Here is a 23,781-nt window from a genome sequence, read left to right on the forward strand (position 1 = left end):
AGAGTGTGAATAAATAAATAAAAATAAAAATGCAAATAGTCGACAATTTTGAAAGAAGTTTTTACACAAAAAGAACTGTGAATTGAGAGTACTATGAATTAAAATTATTAAAAGCGAGCAGGTACGATGGATAGTTTTTACTATTATCTGTTATTTAAGTATACATTTATATCAATAAAACATTTTTAAAATTAAAAAAAATTAACTGCTGAATATATTTATCCATCAGACTAAAGTTGATTTTATACCACCACGCAGAGTAAAAAACATATGAAACTGGTAATTCAACTAAATCCCAAAATAACGACTATCTGCATGTTGATCGGGCGGAGATTTGATCAAATAACAATGTGATAAAACAACTGTCATGTCAAATACGGCAGCGGCGCTGAAGGTAACGGATCGTAATGCATTTAACCGGCCAAAATCGGCCAGTAACCATTTAACCATAGATTTAACGGCTCGTAACGCTATGAACGTTTATAAAACGCAATAATCGGCCGGTATACCAAATATTAGTTAAAAATGGTATCAAGTTAACGAACGGATGTTTATAAAACCGGCCCTTAGTATTTCATGCATACGTTTCGTTAGTTCGTTCGTATCCCATGCATCTATCTTACTCTATCACAATACCCTTGTCCGTACCCGATGGTCCATAGGGCACTGCATTAGTATGCTTAATTTTGCGTACAAAGATCATATGTTTCATGTAGGTAAGTTGATCAGCCGTACGCTTCAGGTGCCAGTTCAGAAACATGAAATGAACGTAGTTATACAGAAAGCAGCCAGCCATAGAAAAGTGAAACTGAAATAATAGCACATTTGTGAAAATATTGAATAATCAAATCTACTTAACAGTTGGAATGTTTTTGACTTTGATAAATGATAAACAATGAATACATAAGTTTTAAATAAATATAATACACAAGAATCTAATTACGTATTTACCAGTTTTAATATTTTTTAAGTACCGTAAGATTTTTCTAGTGCTGTGGGTGTTTTCTGCAAATTGAGAAATGCCGTTTTTGTGATCGGCACTATTTTCAAAAGATGATTATTACAGTTTTTTGTATGAAAGCGGCCTGGCTGTTTTTAGCAGAACTTAAAATCGACCTTACTGCACCCGATAACACCAATATTTAATTTTTTCAAAATTGGGGACTTGCTGCTTTCTGTATAACTACGTTCAAATATCACTGAGTAGAGCTCGTATTTTGGTCTTTTTAACTTTACATACGTATGAATACTCCGTGACTCTTGTGCTTACTTGGTAGAGATCTGCATCTTTTACAGGTATGCATATTTTTAAGATATCTTATTAATGTGCTGAGAGGTGTGGTTCCCATCTAGCTGCAATTGTTAGCATCAACTCAGAATATCACATATATCAGTTAGTCGTTTCTGCGCTCGATACAAAATTGCAGTTCTCTGTTAAAGCCCATTTAATCTTTGAGCTTTTATGCCCTTTCTGGTCCGTTGTTAATGAAGTTAGCAAGAATCTCATTCTGCTAGTCGTGTGACCTACCCTGACCTTTCTGCCCTCAGGATATATACACTGGGCACTCAGTACACTGGGCAGGCTTTGCTTTGCCTATGGATAAATGATCCACTCAATGCTCGGGAGATATGGATTGTAACATAACTTAATGTATGTTTATTCTGTGGCCTTTGTGGGTTATGGTACGGTAAATAACAACTAGAAACGTATGGTCAAATCGGAATTCAACCGCTTTGCGAATGTGTCAAATCAATTTAAACGAATTTTAATTCTTAGAACCGGGTTGTGATCCGAAGAAGTACAAAATAAGTAAGGGATGCGTTTATGGTGCTTTAATAGAAATAGGGATATAAATAATCGAATTTCAACCCCACGCCTTCACAAAAACAAAGTAGTATACGACACAAAGACTTGCCTCTCCGTGTGTTTAGATTTTATAATTATTTATTTTATTCACAATATATTTATGTATCATTTATTGAGACACAAATCCCAACTCCATGGACCCAAAGTCCTGTGTTGAGTTGGAACGAATATATGTGTATAACACTTTAACAACATACATATTATACAGAGCATAAACATAATTAAAAAATAAATGGTATATAAAACATGTAAAAGGACAAACAAAGAAAAAACATTTGAAGTACATAATTAGTAGCCTAGATCATATGCATTGTAAAAGATATCTTTATAAGACAGCTTATGTAGCTTCAAAATTGTAAAATTAATGGTAAAAAATAAAATTGTTTTATTTTTATTTTAATTAACAAAAATCTGATTCAATAACTTTATTAAGTCAGGTAGAAATATCCTAACCTGAATTTTTTGTAACCTCTTCTTCAATGTGTTTACTTAGCTATTTTAATATGGAGTACTTTGTAAATTTATTTATTTAATGCACAAAATACACAATTTCACCATAGCACAATTATATTTTTTTATGTCTCGACTTTTAGAAAATTTCCTGTTAAGTCAGGACTCTTCTTTATATAGATCAAAAGCATATATAAACATTTAAAACAATAAACAAGGTAATCAAAACAATATACAAAACAATTTTTTAAAAATACAAATAATTAAAATTTATACAAGTCAAGAAATGGAATGCAGAAAAGTTATTAAATAGTACATGGTAATATGTTATAAATAATTAAAAGTTATTTTATAATTCAATTTGGTAATAATTGATAGTAAAACAAAAAACTAAATACAAAATAATACAATAATAGTAGCACATCTATATGGTAGAATATTAATTTAATAAACATAACAGTAAATAAGTTAAAGCTTTGATTAGCAATAGTTAAAATATATATGTACAAATAATTAAGCACCACCATTAAGTTTATTCAAAGATGATGCACATATATATGTATATAAATACTAATGAAGACAGCATCGATATTATATATTTATTCCCGAAGCAATCTTATACAGTGGTCTCTACCCCTCGATAAAATCCAATTATGGATCTTCATCTTAAAAATAGACGTTGTTTTGGAGAACTTAATATGTTCATCCAAGACGTTGAACACTCTTGGAGCTATATATAAAAAGTGTCTCTGAGCAAACGTCGTACGTGTTCTCGGTATTAAGTAGTTTAGGTTATGCGAAAACCTCGTGCGGGCATTCTGTCGGGACCTCCTTCCGTAGTCGCCTGACCAGAAAATTGTCAATACTTTGTTGATATAAATTTGTTGGATATCAAGTACCTTTAATAATTGAAACAATGGTTCAGATGGGTAAGTCAGAGGACACCGAAGCATAACTCTAAGAATTTGCTTTAGTGTCTTGATTAGGGGGTTGATGAAAATTGTTGAGCAACCTCCCCAGCCAATTATGCCATAAGCAGCCACCGATTGGAAAAGCGCAAAGTAGACATTTTTGAAAGTTCCAACGTCCAAGAATTCAAGCTTTGAAAGGTGTTTTATCTGTCAACAAATAATGAAACTATAAAACGGAATTTTTATAGGAACCACTTATAATATTCCATACTGTTTTTGTTAACTTTTTAAAGTTGGTTTTTTTTTTATGATGTAAAAACATTTTACATTGCATTCAAGGCCTCCTGTTAAAGTGTGAAATGGTCATTATTGTTTAGAATCACAATAGTATTGAATATTTGTACTAGGTACATCATAAATATAAAATAAAATGACTAATTCTTCAATATGGAACTGATTCTATAATGAGATTTACTTGTATGGCATTATTTCATTACTCGCTTCAGTGCAATCGTCTGTAGTCTTTCAGTATTGTGCCGGTTGGACTTAAAAATTTGTACGCAATATGCGATTTACATTTAAAGTTTTGAGAAACAACTGCTTAGCATAAAGTTACAGATGTTTGTCAAATTACCCTCTCTGATTTCCTCATTTTCTTTGCTGCATACAAAAATCACAAACTTGCCATCGGAAGTTTCGACTGTACGACCAGGTTTCATTACCTAGACCAAGCTGTTCATTCTCTCTATGTAATTTTCATCTTCTTTTTACCACATCCGCTCTTAAGTGGAGCATATGGACATCATCACACGCCTCCAGAAGACCCTTTCGCCACCCAGCACTCTCGCCTCATCCCACGTCAATCCCGCGTCCATTAGTTCCGCCATATATAAATATATACAATATTTTCTATTGCGTTTGCGTTGCAGTTTCTTACAAATTTGATGCGAAAGAAAATATTTGACTATGTGGCAATCTTACACTTGCTGGAAACCGGGCCTTTTGTATTTGCTAAATCGTCAAATCGCCGTAACAGACAAATTTTTGCCAGTCTTTAATTTTCATGAAACTTCTAAGCGGCCTAATTTTTATATACAGTTTTATAACCAATGAGAAAAAATGTTACTGGATGAATTTCAACATAAATCTTCAGTTGTATATGATGTGAAATCTAATTTTATTGTCTTTGATCAAGATATTATACAGGAACGAATACATATATGAATTGTTAGAAATAAATGTGCTTATCGCTTGAGGACCGTCGAAAGAAATCGGAATTTATTGTCTTGTACACTACTTTTAATTAATACTTGTTGTCAAAATTCTTCTTGGAAGCTCATTATAATTTATTATAGGAATAAATCGCGAGTGACGGATACTTAAATCTGCAAATTTGAAATAACTGGTTTTATCGCTTTTGCGACATCTTCAAGACTGGTTTTTTATTATAAAATTCAATGTCAAAACAATATGCGCATAATCAATTCGGAATTATATAATATGTAGGACGTAATGACAATTGAATTATTTTTGTCTCCGGACCCCTTTTCAAAGTGTTACGGGGTAAATACAAAAGTTTATTTAATTTTCTTTTAGCGAGTTTATATAAATATACTTTTGTGACTCTTCTTTCATCAAATTCTTGACAATTTCATCACGACTAAATGACTGTTAATTAAAATATCTAAAAAGTTAATTTATTAAAAATGCATCGAAACGTCTACGTCAATAGGGAATAAGATATGTGTTAGCTGTTTATTAAATAATCCTATATTGGATAAATTTTTTTATGAATTAGTTTTAAGGATTTACAAATGTTCTAATTTATGGCCAGTAGAAGCAATATGAATCATTTTTATTATTTTTTTATGTTTAACACAACGTGAATCATTATTTTATTTTAAATTAATGTTACGGAAGCGATGAAACTGGTTATTCCAATTTTAAAGATTTTCTCTATAATAAATTCTATTGAACTTCTATCAAGAATTTTCACTAATAAACTAGAGTTTGTGTTAAAGTGGATTGTCATTTAATGACGCTTAACTAATGTTAGTTAAATGTTAAATTATCATGATAAATAACATTCTCTTGCAAAACAATAATCCATTATGCTCAAATACGTACTTTTATTGTAAAGTTTGCACGAAGAAAACAGTAATGTTTTCATTTCACAATATCATTTACAATATACATATAAATGATGATTTAAAACAAAAGCGTTTTTTATTAGATTCTTTTTCTGGCTTTCCATTGTGATTCCCATCGTTTCACCTAGTACTATGTTCCTCTATCACCGTTTCTAGAACTTTCGACATTGGATGTATGAAAGTCTAGGAAAGTAGATGTGTATGTAGGTATAGGTGGCCAGTACTCAGCGGACGAATGTGTGTATGCAAGATTTATGTGCTGGTGTTAAATGGGACGCGACCCCGATCCCCAGCCGCACTTAATTGGCCCTCGGATTACGGGCTAAAATGCATGTTTATTGTCTATGAATTCATATGGCGTGTTAGTGCATAGCGCCGCCATAAGCCATAACTCGGAAGCCGGCTTCACAATCCACCGCGGACCCGTGTAAAACGTTTTAATTAGATATTTGAATGCTAGATTTTATATTTAAACCTGAATAACCTGTGGAGGGAAGACTGGAGTAAATAAATGATTATTTAAAAAACATCAAAATGTTTGCTCATCATTCTTCAAGCAAAAAGGCAGATTTTCGACAAAATGAGTTAAATATGAGGTTATGTTCCACAAGAAATTTCGAATCATTTGATACATGGAATGAACAGTAAAAAAACATTTCAGTAGGAAAAATGACACACAATATCAAGAGATTCATAAGCAAAAACTCAGTTTAGGTATTACAAACACAGGTTTTATGCTTTAGAAACAATTGACATATTGTGTTTTTACTTATGATTAATGACAGTTTTTTTTTTACATTTGCATAAAGTTCAATTATATAAAGTCATATATTAAAATATGTCTTTTGAAAATAACTGCGTTTTTGTTTATGACGGCAGTATATCTCATATCACTATTTCGTCACCCGTTCATTCTGTCCATCCGAACCATCTTAGTGACCCTTTTTTGATTTTATCAGTTCGCTAGCCCATAACAACAATGAAATATCTTAGAAAAACAAATTCTGAGATAATCTGACTTTTACGTTTGCAAAGGGTTTGACTGAATTAAATTATTTTAAGATTAATAATACTATATTTTCAAATAGGTAAATTATCTTACTTCGGCATTTAATTGTTTGAAAACATGAATAACACTGTCATAGTTATGTGTAATACATACAGAATAACAACTAACAACAAGACTGATTGCGGGACCAATTATAGGAACAAAAATATAAAAATCAAAAAGTTAAATTCGCTAGGGGTTAAAGGAAGTAGGATGGGAAAATAAAGAAGGAAGAGAAGAAGGAAAAAGAAATATTAAGTTAATATAAAACCACGAAAAAAGAAATAAAAATTAATATAAGCACATACAACATACATACATATGCATACACACACACACATCCATATGCATATATATAAATTGTGTAAAATGAATTTCTGTCTTCATATTTAAAAATGCACTTCTGTTCTTTCCACTTTTGTACTAATATGTAAAGATGATCTTTTTTATATTTTTCTTTTTCTTCTAAAAATCATTTATTTATTTTTTTGCTACTTCTGTGTAAAATACACGTCTGTCTTTATTTGTATAAATGTATGTAAATAAATGTAAAAGCCTAAAAGGCGGTAAATACATACATACACATACACACATGAACATATATGCACATGAACATGTATATACATACATACATACACATACACACATGAACATATATGCATACACAAATGCACATACGCACATACATACGCGTACATATATGTAATTAATAATAAAATAATGAAAACTAATAAACAAATCGAAAAAAATAGAACCGGAAAATTTTGCTCTGGTGACGTCTCTGTCGCAATTTTGATATGTTTTTAAAACAATATTTTCTTTCGTTGAAAAGATCTATCGTGCTAAAGTTTTTATCGTAAGACGAGCATTCTCGATAAATGTATTAATTTGTTTTTAAACACATCTATCAATTATTTATTCATTTAACACACACATTTATTAACACATCTGTTTATCTCAAAATTGAAAAAAAATCATGTTTTTCTTATTGTTGCTTTGGGCTTGCAAATTACACCTGTCTCAGATTTACACTCTCGTCCGATGTTATTATTCATAACCCTGTCGCGTTGAAAAAATATTCAACTTGAATTATCGTTGCGTTTTCGTGAAAATGGTCAAAACGCGTTGTTTTATTTTTTTACAAAAAAAATATTATTTGGTTCAACAGGCCCTTAATTTACTCTCAAATTATTTTATTTTTGTTCTGGCGTTTGTAATCCCACCTTTACAGTTGTAATGAATTCTGGACGTGGACAACGAATTATCAATCTTTGCCGCTCGTTAAATCTCATCTTGAAGGGAATATTTAATTGATTGTTAATCGTTTAATTTGTGTGTAGTGAAATATAAGATGCGTACCTAAGCTTACCTTCGAACTAGATACTGATTCAGAGTAACGACAAAAACATATTGGAATTAGAAATCCAAATTTGTTTAGTCATTTCGAATACAATATGGCAATCTTTGATCTCTAAAAAAATAACAACCAAAATCAGAAAATTCCCTGCGGTAAAAAGTAATAATTCTAATGATTCATTTTTATTAATTTCTTATTTACTCTCTGCTTTTATTTTCTTTTAATACAGTATATTACCAGATTTATACAAAAAGTAGTCAAAAAGTAATGTGACATGCCAATTAATGCAGTTCTTATCTTCAATTGTCTTTAAAGTAAAATCGAATTTCTGTACTTAAACGTGTACTTTATTTGTTTGAAAATTTATATTTAAATGTTTTTGTCGGTAGCCTGTGATTTAACATATTTTTTTTTTAAATGTACATGAAATTTTTCATACATTTTATATTTCATTTGACATTTGTTAATTAGCTTTCCGTTTTAAATATCGGGACCATATGGTTTGCGGGTGGTGATTTTGGGGTTTATTTTACAAGTTTTCTTTTTATGCGCTTTTTAAATCGATTTTTAAAAATATTTTTTACAATACACAGCATAATACATATGAATTACATTCCCAATAGGTACTACCATTCACCAAGGTTTTGAGTATGTCCAAATGTTTGCCGACAAGCTGAATTTCCTCCCTAGGGAGTTATTGGGATCTAAATTTGTTGTAACAGAGAGAGAAATCATTTTTTAGGAAAGAATATGGAAGTCTAGGTATTAACAGGGCTTATGACCTGTCATTGGCTGGTTTAAGTAACCTCTTTACACACTGTGTAACATTCACCATTTTGCCTATGTTTGATCATCCTTATTTCTCCAATTCCTCCATCTGTTGATTTGAGGTAAGTTAGAGAGCTGAAACCTTTATTGTTGTGAATAGATTCATCTGATCGAATTATTTCACAGACTAGGCACCGCCTGAAAATAATGATCTAATTTTTAAACTAAATATTTTAAAAACAAACACATTTATGTTTATGTCATAATCTTTATTTTTAGTATTCTAAGGAATAATATGCACGCTTCCACCCTCCCCTTCCAGCCTAGACTTCTATATTGCCTTTTCTAAAATGTACTCCATTTTCGTTGTAATTTGTTAGTCTTTGTTTTTATGTATTGTTTGTGTTTCACCGTTTCCAAATAAATGAAGATATAAAGGAATGTTGCGAATATATTCCGTAATAAGCATTTACAACTTTCAAAGGGTATTTGCATATATTTTTAATGATTATACCATTGGCAGATTCGATAGATTGCTTAGCACGCTGTGTAATACCCAAAATTATATTTTTCTTAATAATTCCTTCATTTCTCTTGATGTATCTTTTTATCAAAAGAATGCTTGCTCACACAATTCCGTCCATTGGCGACAGGATATATCGGGAGTTTTTTCGCTTCCTTTTATTCCTTGGTTTACCGTTCTAATCACCTAATGTGCACGTAATCTTCCTCTTTTAGTTCTTTTATATTAATCCAGAACCGGTTGAATATTTAACATAGTGTTAATACTGTTTACGGGTTTAAGATATATGATACTGCTGCTTTGATGTTGTTAATCAATGTGAATATAGGACGATCTCTGCAATGACGGAGAAAATTGTTTTGAAAATTGGGAATATACAACTTTAGAAATTTAAAACGCCTGTTATTATAAGGTTTAGACGGTGAATACTTCGTTTGGATACATAACTTAAGTTCTGTACATTTAAAATGAATACAAGTTATGTGCAGAATAAGTGTTTTTTTATTCTGGATCTGGACTTTTTCATACAAATATAGGGTAAAATCTCGTGTAAAACAATATGTTTGTGTACAAGATGATGAAATCAGATGAGAGTGTAAATCTTAGTCATGTATAATTAATAAGATTGAGATAGGGTATCTGCGATGTTTGGTTATGTAGAACAACTTCTCTTTCTTCTCTAACTCATACAGTGTCCATGCGGCTCAACTGTGGAATCATCTCTCATCCACCATCAAAGATGTTACTACAGTATCTTTGTTTAAATCACGTCTGAAGAAACATCTCCTTTGTCTTTCTAAATCTCTTCATCTTTCTTGTCTCCTCTTTTTTCCCTTTTCCCACTGAGTAATGGTATTGATTTAATATAATTTATACACAAATACATTTATTTCTATTTTTATAAATCAGCTTTTTTATTTTATTTTATTTTCTATTGAATATGCTTTGTAACTTGAATTATAAAAATATTCATTTTACTTCATTGGTTGGTTGGAAAAAATGCCATTCGGCAATAAGCACGCCAATGTCAAATTAACATTATGTACAAAAAGTTAAAAAAATAAAAACGAATGTATGCCGAAAGAATGGTAAAACAGGTATATATTTTATTTTATTTATATATACGCCCAATGCGCATTTTTAAGGACATATTTATACATAGAAAATTATTATAAAAAAAGTACAAAGACTCGATGGTATGGTAGACTTTGTGGGAGTGGAAGCGGGAGAGAGGTGTTTACAATTGAATTTGATTCAGTGATCGTTTGAAAGAAGACAACTTGCTCTCAAAGAAATCAAGACTAGTATGTTTGTTGGCAGACCTAAGAATTCTGGGCATAGGGGAATGAAAACAATAGTTAATTCTATGGTAATCGGTATGAAAGAGTAAGTTTTGTCTGAGGTTTCTTGTTGGGATATTTAATTTTATTGAGCTCAGTAGTTCAGGCGCATCAAAGAGTGAGTTGAGAATTTTAAATAGGACTAGAAGGTCGGATTTGCTTCGACGGTCTTGAAGAGAAGATATATTTATGTAAGTTTCTATCTCATAATACGTATATTGATCTCTGGATAAGCCCAACAGCGTATCATTCTCAAAAATCGATATTGAACTGATTCAATATTCTTGATGTGAACATCATAATATGGAGACCAGATAACAGAGGAATACTCTATATACGGCGAAAATGGACGGTAACGGGAGACGAGGACGACCAAGGAAGACGTGGCATGATCAGATAAACTTATACGAGTATATAAAGTCTGGTCATGTCAAAAGCAGGCAGAACCGAAGGCTTGAATTTGGAAGAAGCTAGAAATGTTTGCTAGGATAGACGTGTATGGCGGTCCATTCTCTCTGCCTACCCCTACGAAGAATTGGCGTTATTGTACTAGTAGTAGTAGTAAAAATAAAAAGGGTGATCGCTAGTCTATCTCGCTAGATCTTCTGGCGCTAGTATTGAATTAAATATACGTACTTTTGATGTCACAATGAACCCCGGTTTCTTTGTAATACGTATTTTTACTGTCACAAAGGGCCTTACTTAAAAACCTGGCGTAAAGTTACGCTTAGGCATAGTGGTAGAATGTGGATGGGAATACCATCCTTATTTTACCACTATCCCTAGATGTAACTTTATACCAGGTTTATAAATAAGGCCCATAGTTTAACCTGTCAGAGCGCCACACTTATGCGCGTAATAAGAAAACGCCATTGGTTTATATTTTAGATAGTCCCCAGATAAATCAAATTTATACTCGACTGAGAGAAATAAGATTTGGACGCACCTACTAAAATTGTTGTTTTTGTGTCAATATTTCTTTAGTGATTATGGAAAATTTATTCTAATTCTAGTTCTTTCTTTTGTTACAGGTATGTACCAAGGCTGTTAATTATACCGATAAATAATTATGTGACATGAGGAGAACACGGTTAGACAAACGTTAGTGAGTGTCTCAAAAAATGTTTCATATTTGAGATGTTGAATAATATAATTGAAAGTGATTATCTCTTGGAAAACATACATCTAAACTGCCCTGCTAAATCCACCAGACGAGTCTGACTTTTTTCAATCCTGCACCATCCAATGATTTGGCTTAAAACTCCTTCATTAATCTTAGCTGCGCATAAAGTAACAAGATGTGTTCCTCCCATGATATATCCCATACTAAACTTTCTTCGATTATTTAACTCTTGTATAATGCCAGTTCTCCTATGTGGGTGTGAATCTTGGCACCTTACCATTTTTTTTATAACTAACATTGAAGTCCGAGAACGGACGCAGCAGCCTCCTATAACGAGCGTCTTGGGGATGCGGCGGTGGACCTAGCTTGGACACGTGCTGCGCATGCCTCAGGAGAACCTAAATCCTAGTTGCCTCTTCTTTAAACCTGCGGGATCACTCCGTCCTGGAAGGCCGTCAATGACGATCTTTAGACTTTATTCGGCGGAATTAAGGGGCGCTGGATTGACATGGGAAGAAGCGAGAGTGCTGGCTGGCGATAGGGTCTCTTGGAGGCAACTGGTAATGTCCACATGCTCCACTTAGGAGCGGATGTGGAAAAGAAGAGAAGAAGAAGAAGAAACTTTATAATTTTTAACTACACTAATTAAATAAGTATCACTATCTCGTTATTCTCCTGTCTTTTTTCTTATAGGCATTTTTATGGGTTAACTACTCAATAGAATCCCTTTTTCTTCCTATCTTCTCCTAATCCTAATCTTTTTTATCCTTTTCATCTCTCCTAACGCCTCAGGAACGTATTTTTTTTTTTTAGTTGTTCCAATTATTTTTTTTTTGTTCATAAGGATGTTTACAATAAGATTTGTATAATTGTGGAAACCTTTAATTGGACTCATATATTAATATTAATTGTTTAAAAATCTTCTATTTTTTTTCCAAAAAAAATCCCTATTTATTATGATACATGTTTTACGCCAAATTAAGGATGTTGTAGTCCGATAAAAATGAAGAAAATCATACAAATCACACAAAAAAATAATTTGACTAAAATACTATAATAAATTTGAATGAAATACCTCGTATGAGTTTAATCTAAATTTTAAGAGGCATAATCTGCCGGCCAAGAAGTAATTATATTTTTTATAATTTTAAACTTTTTTATAGTCCTTAAAATATTGCTTGATTAGAATGACAGCTGTCAAACTAATTTCATTAGTGATGGGAAATTACTGATCGCTGATCAAATCGATTTTATCAGTTATTTCATGCAGTCGTGAAACTCTGTTTCCTATTATAGTGGGTTTAAGATAATTGTTTACCAAAAAATTATACATTTATACTTTTTTCACGAACAACATCAAACGAATATTTTTTTTATTCGATCAATTTACATTAATCAATTTGTCCCATCTCTAACGTTTTTGCAAAATGATGTAACTTTGTAAGAACGTCGTTAATAATTAGGTTTATTTTAGTTTTAAAGCTGATTTTATATATTAATGTTGATTTATGTTTCAAGCATTGTGATAAAAAAATAAATTAACACGCCAGATACAAATGATTTTTCATGTGTCAATATAAATAACTCCTGTGACGTTACTACAAAGTTATGTCGTCACTTTTTCTGACAACTGTCATTCTAATCATGTTACATTTTAAGGACTATAGTATATTGTATCAAAAATACCTTATAAAAATCATAACATGTAATTCAGCGTTTAAAAATGGCAAAATCGTATGATTTATATATTTTTTATCAGACTACAGCATTAAATGCCTAAAAAATCACCACCGTAGCGAGGGTAAAAGAACTTATCAATAATTAATTAGACACATTATCTTTAATTAATTAATTAATTGTTTAATTTATCCCATCATAGATATGATATAATGAACAGGTTGCCCAAAAACTTGCTTCTCGTTTTTGTTATTTTTTACCATCGTTTTATTTCTTAAAAATAAAAAATACTAACACGGTGAATAAATGTTTTTGTAATATTTATTCGGAAGTAAATGCATTGACAGGGCCAATAATCGTAATCGACTGATTTTTCTTAACTATTATTGCATTATTGTAACGTTTGCCCGGCTTTTAGTGTTGTTAGTGCGTCTGCCTGCCATTTATGAGGCCTCGGGTTCGGTTCCCGACACGTCCAACATGCAATATTATTTAAAAATATTTTTATTACAGAGCTATATTTCGTTTTCTCTCGACTGGCACCAAATGAATAAGACTGAGCATTTTACCATTTTGTAAAAAAAATGCCCGAGGTACGCTGCATTTGATGTCCCGCAGTGCCCTATGCATCGTTGGGTGCAAATAAGAAGGTGATGGTAATCAACGTTTGCCTGGAGGATTTTATTTACTTGTTGAAGATCTTTTTATCACCTTTGCTGTTAAAGATAAGATACTTTATTGTCAATTTTCTTACGCAATTTTTTTTTTAATGTTACTGCTAAAAATAAGAAATTTTATTTTTAAAAGAATAACCTGCTAATCCTCTATTAAGTGGCTTGTCAGCACAACACCCAGACCGATTGAGAAAAAAAAAATTCTTCGATTCTTTTCTTGCAACTGGCGGGAATCGAACTCACGATGCCAGTTCTCAGTAAACTGTCTAACCAACTGCGCCATGTAGCAACTTATCAGAATAGTCAATCAAAGTTTTTTTTTGTTTTTTTCAATTAATAAAGAATCTTGTATTTTAAATTTTTAATAAATTATGAAAGAATCAAGCCAAAATAATACGTAGGTATATGTGAGATTTTTTATTAATGAAAAATAACAATAAAACTTTTATTGGCTCTTCTGTCAAGTTGCTACACGTCGCTTGGTTACTTTTTCCTTTCCAGCGTCGATATGTTTGTACATTTTATTTAGATATTGACGGACATATTGCCAAATGAAAATTTCGTTTAACCAACCAATTGAATAAAAGGATTTATTTTTAGTTTCAACGCGTATGTGAAAAAAATACAACATAATCGGTAAACTGGAAATATGTGTATATTAATTGATTTCATTCTGGTCTTCAAAGGAAAGCGGAAATTAAAGAAGAGTAAGAGGGGGGTGTTCAAGGAAGCGACGCGACATGTTCCTTCAGACGTGATTTAAACAAAATTGATGTCAAAATATCTTCGATATTGTATGTGATATGATTCCACAGTCGAGCCATATGACAGGTCATCAGTTTTTTAAGAAGATAAACGAAGGGGTTAGCCGTGATCTGAATAGGCGATGAAATTTTTCACAGTGGTAAATTGAAGCGTTAGAACTATGGAGCACAGTGAGCAGAAATGTGATAATCTCTTTAATGTCTAATTTTAAGGCATTTCAGTTGCTTACGGAGATTTTCTCTTTAGGGAGGGTTACCTTTGTTTTTTCCTTCAATCCATCAGCGCTTAAAATCTTCTTGGGTGATCCCCTATCACTGGACTACGCAGTTTTCATCAGGTCGTGGTAAATTAAATGACAAATTTTTAATATTGTTGATTCCCCTTCGTGCTGCAGCGGATATCATAATCAATTTTCTGAACACATCTCGTGGTCTTGTCCCTTTCTATGATTACCTAATGGAACTTCTCGCTACTATTGTGGCCCTGTATTAGGTCCCGTCGGATGTACAGACTGGTGGCTTCCAAAAAAAAATTCAAGGCTTATAAAATGCTTTGTAATTCATTTATAGGAAACATATTCGATAACCATATTTGCCGCAACAAATCGGTTTCTTAGAACAGACATTTGCCCAGATAAGAACCGATTGCAACATTAGGCATACTAATATTTCTGGCTTGCCGACCCTTTTTCGAACCTACTTCTAGTACAAGCGGAATCCGCCAGAGTGTTTTTTGTGCCATTTGGTAAAATATGAAATGTATAAATTAATTGATAAATAAATAAAATAAATAAATCGTTTCGGCGAAATGTCCAATCGATTTAATCCCAATCAGTGAAGAATTTGATTCCCTCTTTTTGTAATCCAATTAAGTGCATCTTCTGGATTACCTTCTTTCAGCATAAAAATGCTAAGGCTACCAGATTACAGAGAGCTCCTTCGGGCAGCTTTTCTCTTTCGGCAACAAGCCATTTTTTAGTGTATGTTGGCACCGCCAAGGAGACTTATGGCCTCAGATGCAGTGTGCGGCATGTTTTGGGCAAACCGCTTACGGTGATTTACTTAATCAAACCCGTACAAAGTTAAATTCCGGACATTTGTATTCGAAGATTCAGACATTTTTACATACATTGTGATGTTATTTCTTAGCACACTATACAAGTTAATTTGCATTCCTAATGAGACTTGTTTTTTTATCAAAATATCTCAGTGTATTCATTTAATTGTGTAAGTAATTATTTCATAATTATTTTTCATACTAGTAGACACGTGCTAGTTGTGTCGGCGTTACTGGCGTGTAACGATTGTTTTATGTAGCGAAACTTGCCTCTGGACTTATGTCTGTTTTATATATTATGGATCAGAGAACTGATAAAAGAAAAGTTCAAATATAAAAAATACACTTGAAGAACATTTTTTAATTTAATTTTGGCAGTATAGGAATTCATACAACTTTTACTAGTTATGATATAGTAAGTGTTATTATTTTTCATGCTGCGCTGTTTGAACAATGAATGTTGAAATGAGCAAATTTAAAAATGAGGGTTTAATTTTGACCCTAAAAAGTTCATAGTGTTTTATTTTTTGTGAAATATGTTTTGAAATCTGTTTGCGGTCTTTGTGGTGTTATGGCTGAGACGCTTGACTTACAAATTAAAGGTTCCTGGTTGAATTTCCTATGAGAACACAAAAAAAAATTAGTGGAATCATTTTCAAACCTGATTGTTCTATGCTGTGTACTTCAATCATCGTAGTTGAGTTTCCTGGCCTGTTGTGGTAAGAACTGTGTATTTGAATCTAAATTTGAAGCAACAGAGAAGGAAAACGTTTTTGAGAAGGGAATATGGAAGTCTAGGCATTTACAGGGCTTACGACCTGAAATTGGCTGGTTTATTCACCATTCTGCCTATGTTTGAGTATCCATATTTCTTCCAATCAAAGAGCTAAAACCTTTATCATGGGGGTGAAATTACCACAAGGCAACGCCTGAAAACAATTTACCAATTTTTATACTTCTTCTTTTACCAGTTAGTAGATTCAACAATGTATTTGTGTTAATCCCAAGAATGTAAATATTTTATTTTTTCGCCATTTTATATATTGTGTAAAAATAAACAACGATTTATGAAAGTCATCATCATCATTCCCTTATTCACCTGATGGTGCATAGGGCTCTACATTAGTTCACCAATCGCAGCGTATCTTGATCATTTTTGTTACATGAAATTTAGATGATCAGTCTTACGCTTCAGCTGCCAGTTCAACTACTAAGAAATATCTTATTATAAAAACGCCAAAATTATATTTCACCTTAACCATGTCGGAAATCGAACACGAGACCTCTTGCATGGTAGGCAAACGCGCTGACCATTACACCATGAGGCGGACAATTTATGAAAGTGGGCAGTTATATTTTGTACGTTTTTTAATACAATCATAATTTTATCTGATATCGAAGCGAATTCTTATCTGACGCGATAATAGCTTTTTTTATCAATCACATGAATGTTTCGCTCATAAATCTAAGAAAAGTGCATGAAATTTACGGGTTTTATACAATTTACGATTTTAATACATAGTTTCTAAAATGCACACGTATCATCCAAATCCGAACGGAAGGGTAAAATTAGGGTGGGTGGATACTTATTTTAATGATTTAAATAAAATTATAAATAAAATTATCAATAAAACTTGTTGGTTTAGTTTAACTTTTATTTTATTTTGACGAACGAGCGCTTTCGCCTAAGAAAGCATCTTCAGTACTGGTAAATTGTTTACAACATTTTAAACTTTTATAATATTTGTTACAAGGTTTGGGTATAAGAATTATTACAACCGGTTTGCAAAAACTGTTCATTTTCCGGAAAGTTCTATACCGAAATTGGGATTAAGCCCTAGTAATTTTGATTATTCTTATTATTTAAAAGGTAAGGAAGAAGTAACAGAGTGACTTTTTAGCAGATTTACTTAGCAAAATACCTTGATTTTATGATAGGGAAGTTTTCATATTTTTAAGAAACATACATAAATATTCTAATTTTGTTTTCAAACTGAAAAAATTACTATTTTGATAATAATTTTTGTTGATTGTATATTTTTTTCTTTTAAATAAATAAAATAACAAATATGATATTTGAGGTTTGAACTAACTTATATTAAAATATCCAGAGAGAACAACACTTTTGACATTCATATAACAATATTAAATTTATTTAAAGGTTTAAGCAAAGGGGAGATCGTGAACTATAATTGATAGTTTATTTTTACAGCTGTAGGTTTTATCCTATTTATTTCCAATGTTTCAAGTTTATCTAACTTTTTTCCTTTATTTTCAAAATGTCATAATTTTATCTAAATCATTATTTACGGAGTTTTATCAAGAAATATCGAGAAAAAACATGAATATAACGATAGTTATTTTATTTTTTAGTTTTATTTATTTACACTCCCTCAAGTTGAAATTTCGTAAAAAGAAATCAAGTAGAGATCAGTCGGTCTAATGGTGCTTTCTTTAGTGTGTTTACCTGCCAATACTTGCCATGAAAATCAATCCACTCTGTATTAATCTTGCCGTGTGGATTTTTACTGTGGTGTGAAAACGGCCTACCGGTTTAATATGATCGAGGTACCTACTGTTCTTGATTAAATTTTTCTCTAAATTTTAGCCATTAGCTAATCTGACAATATTATTTTTTCTAGTAAAATTGTATTAAAATTATTAATTTAAAACTTTTATTGGGAAAATATCAACCGAGAGATTTAATTTGCATTTAAATACTAATTCCTATGCAAATAACGATCTCGTTTTGTGTACATTTACACGTGACTGTAAAACAAGTTTGCTAAAATTAATATCAATCTCCAAATAACTGGTTCTCAAATGTGTTTCTTAGTTGACTGAAGTTATAGCGTTAAGATAATATTGAATTTATGCAATAGATAAAGACCATTGATATTATTTTACAAATTATCTTGTATTTCGCTATAGGCATCGGATTTTGAGTCAGTCTAGTGTGATGGTGTTCATACATATTACTTAAAGTGTCATTTATGATATACATATGTGATATTGTAATTTTATATAAATTAAACAATATTATATTGCTTAAAATGTCAGTTGGCCAAAGGCCAGTTCCACGGAAAAAGGACTAAACGAAAATTAATTTTAATTTTATATTTGAAGCACTAACTTTGTAGTTATTCATTATAATAAAATAACTAAAACAACTTTGTTTTTAACCACTATTATTTCTTTTCGCCAAACGGTTTCAAAGTAGACAAGCTTCTTCGTCAAGGTTTACGTAACCATTGAATTATTTCCTATTCTATTTTTTCACGTTTACTAAATACTACACGTGGAGCCAATAAATCAAGTCTTTTTTTTCTGAAAGGGTGGTATTTTGAGATGAATATTTTCGAAGTAAGACAGGAGTAAACTAAAAGAAATATTGTATATTTGGTTATTAATTATTTTTTCTATTTCTAATATTTTATTTTCAACACGAAGTACTTTCAATACAGTGCCTTTATTGAAATTAAGATTATTTTCTATCAGATGGTTTGCGAATTCTGAAAAGTTATTATTATATAATCATCTTAAATGTTCTTTTACCCTAATATTAAGGTTTTTTTTAGTTTTTTCCAATGTAGATTGAATTTAGGAAAAAAAGACTTAATTTATTGGATCCACGTGTAGTATTTAGTAAACATGAATAAAATAAAATGGGAAAGAATTGATTAGTTACGTAAACCTTGACGAAGAAACTTGTTTGTTTCGAAACTGGTCGGTGTAAAAAAAAAAGTGGTTAAAAACAATATTGTTCCATTTAATCATGGTTTTATATGAAAAATAATTCGTTCCTGTTCGTCAAAATTGGTTGCACGATAAAAGTAACCTAACAATCCTTTTTTATGAACAACCTTTAACTTCTTGTGGTGCAAGTTGCCAAATGCATCTGGTCCCAAATAGTTTCTCGAAAATGATCCTACAATATACATTATATTATAAAGGTGATTCATTTTTCAAAAAAGAAATTTATGATTTTAAAAAAGAACCCTTCTACACGAATATTACAATAAGTTAGAATTTATATTTTTACAATATTGCATTTTTTATTTGTTTTTTTATCGTTTCAGCTATCATTCAACTATTTGAATTTAGTTTATTTTCTTTCTTGTTATTTTTACGTTTTTTTCGGTTTTTTATTGCTTTATTACTTTTTCTCTGAAAAATTATTTTTTCTTCTAATCTATCTGAAACAATTAATACCTATGCAAAGTATTAAATTATTTTTTTAATAAAAATATCCATAAAATCTATTAGTTTTATTATTTTGTTTATTGTCCATCGAGCGTTTTCGCCCAAGTAGATCTTCAAGACTTCATGACATTTTCGTGATCAAGTAACAAAATAATTAAAATGACCTTAGTTTCTTGAAATATGCTTATCAAAATATCCATAAAAATTTTAATATATTGTATTTTTAAGGCCGAAAATTAGAAAGATATACTACCAATCAAATTTATACAATTAATTAATTTTATAAAAAATCTGTCAAAAACGAAAATCAAAAATAATTCCATCCACCATACAACTAATTTTTTCTCGCTTTATCAACAAAAGGTAACTCTAGTTAATTATATTTAATTTTAAATATCTCATAAATCAAATACAACCATTTGTATCCCTGTGCTCATCGAGATATCTGCCATTATAGATTTTTTGTGTTAAAATGGCCACTATGTCCAACGTCGGTAATTATTAATTCCACACACGTTTCCCGCGTCGAGTGGGAACTTGTATTCTATATTTATTTTCCTATATCCTCTACTGGTCCTTGACTCGTTCGTTTATAGCATTTATCTCACAATTTGAATATTCAAATTAGGCGTATCTCGTGTAATACCAAAGTTCGATTAACCATTTTTACTATTTATCAGTTGCCTTTTGCGGAGCTAACCAAACGCATGTCGCGATTTGACGCTGTCGTATTTTATCGATTTTTTATCTTTATCTGGTTGTCTAATTTCGTAGATAAAAGTAGAATATTTTATCAGTCATACAAGTAAGTTCTGCTCGAATATTATTGTGACATACGTGAGTTTTCAATAAGTACCAAATTTATGAAATTTCAATTTCCTCGTGTTTCTTTTTCAAATAGCAAGATTGTTTCACTTAAAATTGTTATAAAATGTTATTCAGTCTCTTCTTAAAAGTTACAATGATTAATTTGAGTGTAGTTGAATTTCTTTAATAATTATTACAAGTGGAAAAGTGAATATTATTTCTGGATTGCCTTAATAAAGGTAAGTCAATGAAAAATAATTTGAAGCGATTGCTGGAGTTATTTAATTATCATTATTAATGTTCTGTGTTCCGGCGAATAAAGAATATAGTTCTGAGTGTGAAATAGAACCAGAACCCTGGACGGGAGTTTTTGAGTCAATGTAGGCTTGCAGCCAAGGGTACGCCAGGGCAGGTTCTGTCTGCCAAGAAGGATTTTGCTGCTCTAGCCCTGAGCCAGAACTTGCTTCAAAGCAAAATATTCTTGCCAAATATTATTATTGTTAATTTTTTAAAATTAGAAATGAAAACAATCTAATTCATTTACTGATTTAATTACTAAAGAAGACATTTTTAAAATGTAATCTTTTTTGTTTAGTTTCGTATTGGGGCAATATTTTAATCCATTTTCAGGGACATTTATTTCATTTTTATCAAATACGACATCAGTTGTATTAATTACTCTATAATAGAAATTTACCGCGGTTTTTGAAATGACTTGAATATTTTTAATAGGTTTTTGTTTTAAAGTGAGTTGGTTAATTTTCTTTAACTGCATTTTATAAGTTTATTTAAGAAGTTTTTTTAAGAAGGTAATATGGAAGTCTAGGCTTTTACAGGGCTTACGACCTGTCGTTGGCTGATTTTAGTGGCCACTCTATACACTTCTTCATCCCCGTTGTAATTTGTTAATCTTAATGACTCCCTTGGGGGTGAAATCCAGTCGTTTGTTTGTCAATTTTTGGTTTTGCCTCTATTGATTAGCTTGTATGGAAGCTAGATTTTTTTCTACGAGTGATATTTAATATTTCGCCGTGTTTTTTTTACTGTGTACGTAAACTCCTGCGTTTGGTAATAAATCACACTATTATCAATAGATTTTCACAAATAAGTTATTAGTTAAACATCATTAGGTTTGTATCTGTGTACGTATTTTTACTAAATTATGATTAATGGTTTTCTATTGAAATTAAATTTAAGCTTTATGAATTGCAATTTTTTTCGTTCAAGTTCTATGAACATTTCATTTAAATGTTTAATGAATTAATGTTAACATTAAGCTATAAAGATTGCTGTTTAAAATCGTCGTTCATGTTTACTTAGAAAAACATTAGCACTAATCCTAAGCATATTAAAGAGGCATGTCAATTTTCTAAGCTACATAAAAACATAAACTTAGTATATGTACGTAAAAATAAAAACAAGTTTTCAAGTTCTCCTTACCCGGGTTTATTATGTCCCTGTGCTTTCTTTTTATGCTTTTTACTAATAAATCTTTTAAATTATGTTAATAAATAATAGGTAAGAGATTAAAATATGAAATATAACAAATATGCGTGTATCTCAGTTCTACGTAAATTAATTTCATTAACGTAATTAATTAACCTGATGGGCCTCGCTTCAAAGGCTTGTCCGCAAATGGGATTGAGAGGACTTGGAAGAAAGTTATAAAAAATATACCACAACCCCCCGACCAATTATTGAGAAAAATGTATTTCTTAGATTTCGCTCTTCCAACCCGCGGTAATCGAACCCGAGGCGCCAGTTTGTAACATTGTAATTAAAAGTAATTTACCATCGATCTAAAAGGAGTGAATAAAAAAAAAATATCTCTAGTCTTCATCATTGTATCAAGTCACTTTTCCTTTTGCCTTCCATTGCAATATACCTACCTTTTTAAAAAAAAAAAAAACTGTTTTTTTCTTTTTTGCTTCTTGTTTTTCTTTTTTTTTCGAAATACTTCCTTTTGGTCCACATGGGCAAAATGGATTTAAAAAAATTGCTAAAACTAATTATTTTGACAAAAAGTATTTAGGTATATTACGAAACCTTAGCTTTATTTTTTGGATGCAACTGTCCTGTGATTTAAATGAAAAGAAATGCAACCCCGTGCAGATTTATAGGTACTAAGTGAAAATTCTTTTTTTTTATATATATTGTATATTAAGTATATCTTAGATTTTATATTTATTTATGTTATATTTTAAGATAAATTATTCAATAAAAACTAATAATATTATATTTTTACTATGAAAGAATTCAATTTAGATAAAAGACGGTGTTAATTTTCTTTATACAAAAGTATTCCCGTATTTTCTCCCTGGATTATGGCAATAGAGTGGTGATTGATTTTATACTCTTTAGATATTTACAATTAGCGTGTCTATCGTTTTGCTTTTTTGATGAATTGTTTCTTACGGGAGAGCTAGAGCCATAAAATACCCGAAAAGGGGCCTAGTTTTATCTGCCGTCTTTGGACGTACGTTATACAAATATGATTTTGAATTTTGAAAAAGGGAAATGGTACCGAAACAGAAAAATTCATTCTAATGCTCTTTCTCAAAAAAAAATCCGTTTAATTCTGGGGTATGGAAAATGGGACAACGGAATCTCGATTATGTCGATTTTAGTTAGGTATAATCAGCTTGCCCGCCACATACCGTACACCGCATCTGAGGACATAAGTCTCCTTAGCGGTGCCCACATACACGGAAAATTTGCCCGTTGTCAAACGAAAAAAGCTTCCCGAAGTGGCTCTCTGTAATCTGGTAGCTTTAGCATTTTTCTGCTGAAAGAAGGTTTTCCAGAAGTTCATATTATGTACTTCATTGGATTGAGAAAAAAGGGAAGTGAATTCTTCATTGACTGGGATTAAATTGATTGGACATGATCAATTCGTCGAAATGATTGCAAAAATATTTAAAAGCCTTGGAATTCTTTTTGGAAGCCACCAGATCTGTATATCCGACAGGACCTATAACCTATAACAGGGCTACGGATAGTAGCGAGAAGCTCTATTCGGTAATCATAGAGAGGAGGAAAGGGACGAGAATACAGAATGTGTT

The 23,781-nt window shown here is 31.2% G+C and overlaps 1 protein-coding gene across 3 annotated transcripts in view; it reads left to right on the forward strand.

Annotated features, from left to right (window-relative positions):
- Positions 1 to 23,781, forward strand: part of klar (klarsicht) — a 732,252-nt gene that overhangs the window by 269,924 nt on the left and 438,547 nt on the right. The window contains exon 1 of one of the 3 annotated variants that reach the window (XM_088237011.1): positions 20,591 to 20,958. The exons of the other annotated variants lie outside the window; for them this stretch is intronic. The gene's annotated coding sequence lies outside the window, so the exon portion shown is untranslated. Of the gene's footprint in view, positions 1 to 20,590; positions 20,959 to 23,781 lie in introns of those variants that run through there. 3 annotated transcript variants of the gene reach the window in all.

This window comes from Micrasema longulum, unplaced genomic scaffold (genome assembly GCF_059751315.1).
Source record: "Micrasema longulum isolate JH-2025_06_02 unplaced genomic scaffold, ASM5975131v1 h1tg001635l, whole genome shotgun sequence".
NCBI classification, from domain to species: Eukaryota; Metazoa; Arthropoda; class Insecta; order Trichoptera; family Brachycentridae; genus Micrasema; species Micrasema longulum.